The sequence below is a fragment of the Cucumis melo genome, chromosome 12, assembly GCF_025177605.1.
Source record: "Cucumis melo cultivar AY chromosome 12, USDA_Cmelo_AY_1.0, whole genome shotgun sequence".
Classification (NCBI taxonomy): Eukaryota; Viridiplantae; Streptophyta; class Magnoliopsida; order Cucurbitales; family Cucurbitaceae; genus Cucumis; species Cucumis melo.
This window is the reverse complement of record NC_066868.1, coordinates 27,436,996-27,441,560: the sequence shown is the minus strand read 5'-3', so window position 1 is coordinate 27,441,560 and position 4,565 is coordinate 27,436,996. Positions and strand designations below refer to the sequence as shown.

The 4,565-nt window shown below is 26.6% G+C and overlaps 1 non-coding gene across 1 annotated transcript; it reads right to left on the bottom strand.

Annotated features, from left to right (window-relative positions):
* Positions 1-2,332: 2,332 nt before the first annotated feature.
* TRNAI-AAU (transfer RNA isoleucine (anticodon AAU)) lies at positions 2,333-2,406 on the bottom strand. Its single transcript has one exon. It is a non-coding gene; the product is annotated as a tRNA-Ile (tRNA).
* Between the last annotated feature and the right edge of the window lie 2,159 nt (positions 2,407-4,565).

The window sequence follows — 4,565 nt, the reverse complement described above, 5'->3', positions numbered from 1 at the left end:
ACTAAGTTGATACATCTATAACGTCCTCTCATCATGCCATTATGTTAAAAGAGACTCATTGATTACTCTTTCTGTTTTTGGTGTTAATGTCTATTACTTAATTTAAAAATTATAATAAATTTAATTTTTTATATTTTTCATTGTTATTAATTAAAAATATTTTTTTTTAAAAAAAAAAGAACAAACTATTTACCCTTCATATAAAAAACCACGAGAAGATCACAAATTTTAATTTTCTTTAATTAAAATTTTAGTTTTTAATAATTTTAAAATTTTAAATTAATTAATAGAAGATCAAATACTAAAAATAAATAAATCAATATTAAATGCACTAGAAATTTAGTTTAAAAAAACAACTCAAATCTCAAATATAAAATTGTAGCTAATTTAATCTAGCAACCAATTTTCTAAACAAAATACATACTATTTTGATGGACCAAAATAAACTACATTAACACGCTGTTGTGTCCTCGTTAAAAAGAATTTTTAATATGAAAAAACATTTATACTACGATGATACATAGAAATTTTCTCCACCCTCACTATATATCCCATTTCGAAAAGAGATTCATAAAAGTGTAGCATTTTGAAATTTAAAAGGCCAAACAAAACAATAGTGACCAAACAGATATTTTGTTATATAAATATAAACATAAAAACAGTCTCTTTGTACTTTGATCACTGTTCATACAAAGACCTTCTGAAACCCTAGCCAATCACCAACTACCATAACCACACAAAACCATCTAAAAAAATGGCAATATTCCTATCATCAATCAAAACCCCCTATTCTCTCTGTCTCTCTCTCTCTCTCTCTTTTCTTTTCCATTTCCTCTTTTTAATTCCATGGCTTCCTCTAAAACTAAAAGAAAATAACAATAATCTTTCTTTTCCATTTTTACATGCCGTCCTCTCCTCTTTCCCAAAACCCACTTATTTTTCATTTCATTTTATTTTTATTTTTCTGTTTGTGTGTACTAATAAGCTAGAGATGAAATTGACTGCTTTGTACTGTCATAATTATAAAAGGACCACCCAAGATAATGCAAAGCTAGCTGTTTTTTATGTTGTTGTGTTCTTTTTGTAAGGGTTACTTTCTTAAAGGATAAACTGCTTAAAAAGATAAGGGTGGGAAGAGCTGCATAATGTACAAATTTGGTGTGACAGTGGGCTCATTTTAATTACATCAAGGTATCAAATTCATGCACATACATATCAGATGTAACCCCTAGAAATTAAAATCTAATATCATTACATTTTATGTACTTTCTTTACCCCCCCTCTTTAGTTCTCAGCTTTTTAATGTGTAAGCAATTATATACTTTTTTTTTTCTCTGTTCAAACCCATGATAAGTTTTTTGTTGCCTATGATCGATTATATTGTTGGTTTGTATATCGTGTAGTACTATATAACATGGCCAATTTCAAAATTTGTAATCATCATTGATTCTTAGCTATAAGGAATAATATGGTAAACACACTATTGTATTCAATTTCTTTAAGAATCTTGTGTGTGTGTGGGTGTTACTCTTGACCATCTTATATATGTAATATTCTTGGCAGAATGTGAAAGTACTATGGTAGTCCAATCATTTTTACCTTTTAATGACTATATCAATGTGTTTGAGGCTATGTCAAAAATATATGTCTGATGCGATTGGGGATTATATTAGGAGGTGACTCAATGTATCTCAACTAGATTGATATATCCATAATATCCTCGATTGTGATCCAGTATAGGTTTGTTAATAATAAAGCTTTAAAAAAAAAAAATAGTTTGCTGGGATCATCTTAAAAAATGGAAATCGTGTATATATATATATATATATATATATATATATATATATATATATATATATATATATATATATATATATATATATATATATATATGTATGTATATGAAATATAAACATCAAACTACAAACATTAGGACAGATAATTCAAAAGAGAAAAGAAAGAGCTAGGTATATCTCAAGTAGGTTGACATATCTATAGCACTTTCATCACACCTCGATTCCAAGTGAAGAAGGCTTCGAAAAGTCAAAAAGTCATCCAATTTAACTATCACATTTTTTTTTCCTGAAAAGTTAGACAAATTAAAGTAGTAAAAATCTAACCAATGATCAAAGTTGGTATTGTCACTATTTACAATCCATTAGCTATTTTGAGTATCCAAAATTGAAAATTGTAAATAGTGTACCATACAAATTGTTAATGGTTTGTTTTGGTAACTCATTTGTTTATTTAAAAAAAAAACAGACATTCGATAACTATTTCAATTTTTTTTTCTTAAACCAAAAAAATAACTATTTTTAAAAATAAATTTAATTGGCCCATGCAGGTCTCGAACCTGCGACCTTCGCGTTATTAGCACGACGCTCTAACCAACTGAGCTAATAGGCCATTTGTTGTAAGTTACAAAACTTATCTTAAATTAGTGATTATTTATTTTTAACTCATGATAAAAAGAAAACATCGTTTAGAAACATTGGATATATTGTGAAAAAATTTTATTTAGTTCACAAATTTATGGTTTAATGAAAGTTAATATATTATATAATATAAAAGGATATATAATAATAAAAGATAAACATGTGTCTTCTTAAACTAAAAATTACTCAATAAAATTACAATCTCAATAGTTATAATCTCCAATCATATCTGATTTATATATATATTCCACCAACCCAAATAATATCGTTCACTCTCTCCCAAACTTCACTTAGCTTGAAAATTTGTGAAAACCTAAAAGGAAGAAATAGAACACAACTTTTTGATTTTCATAAATTGAATTTATAATTTGAATTGAAATTGAAAATTTATAAGATCTTTATCACTTAAAGTATTGTGTGTGTGTGTGTTTCTTTTTTATTTTGAGTATATAATTGATACAATTAATTATTTTGTGAAAGCAAAATACAAGATGGTATGATTTTATAGAAGTTTGTGTATGAATTTAGAGTAAATTGACCTTTTTGTATGCCTAAAAAAATATCACACGAATTCTTAATGAATAAGACAGGTATTAATGAATAGTCGGTATCTTTTGACTTTCTTCGAATAATATTTTCTGTCAAAGAATATTGAAATATCCTATTCTCATCACATTAAAAAGATAAGAAAATTTCATGTGACAAATTATAGTTAAACAATTTAATATGATTTGAAAATAGATGCAATAACTACATAAAATACTCGAATATTTTTCTTTTTCATTTTAACATGGTGATAGAACTAAAATAAGTACAAACTTGAACAAAAGCAAAATGCTTCAAATATTTAGTTTTATAACAAGGGGTGCAACACAAGGACTTCTTAAGTGGTCGTGTAATTTAGTACTATACTCTTATCTAAGCATACTTATTTAATATTAAAAATCGGAATCTTACGATTTTTAAGAAGGGATAATCCTTTAAAAAAAAGAGTATCGAAACTAAATTTAATTAAACAAACATAAACGTACAAACCGAAATAATAGTTTAACCTAAAAATTTGCCAAATAATAGTAGTAATCAGACTGATCAAATTATTAACCGATATAGGACATAACAAAAGAATAGGTAAAATATAGCAATTTTCAGTTCCATCCCACGTAGTCTATCGTCCATGGTTTCGTAATACTCCTAATTTTAAAAATGTTAGTAAACCCTTATTTATTATATGGTTTTTTTTATGTATATTTTTTTTTTTTTGAAAAATACACAATCCAACTAAAACAACCCTCAACCCCTAGATTGACCACACCCATGGTTTTCTTTTTTTTTTTTTTCCAACTCCAAACTATTCAATTGGGGTTCTCATGTGACAATGTCTACTTTATAAGTATCAATTGACCTTTCTTTCTTTCTTTCTACTGTGCTCTCTTCACATCTATTTCTTATATTACTATACTCAGTGCCCATTGCCATTAATTTCCCATTGCTTCAACTTTCTATATCTTTCAAGATTTATTTATTTATTTATTTATTTTGGCTTCATTATATATTACTAGACTTTTGGCTTTGATGATATGTCACTGTCACCCTATATATGTTTAAGGGGACAGTTTTTCAATTGTTTATATCTATTTTATTTTACTTCTCTTTTTTTTTATTAATTCTTTTTGGTTGGGGAGGAGGGAGAGGGGGGGGGGGGGTCGTTTTGGTGTTGAAAAGACATGAAATTTTCCACAAATGATGTGTATATATAATATTTATATTATATTTCATTTTAGTATAATCCAAACTTTATGGAAAAAGGACAATTATATTAGATTATCTTTTACTAATCACTTGGAAAATATGAAAGGAAAACCATGAAAAAGAAAAGAAAGATAGGTTTAAGTTGCCTTTATTGTCTGTTCATTGAATATGATTTCAATGAATGAGCTCTCTCTACCAAAGCTCATTTCTTTTCCTTCTTTTTTGTCAGTATAGTTTGCCTTTTACCTTTTATTTAAAAAAAAAAATCACTTCCTGGAAATATATATATATATATATATGAAAGTAAACTTATTCACTTTACTTCTAATTTAATGTAAAACAAACTTGAGTTAATTACCTGATCCATATTATTCTAATTGC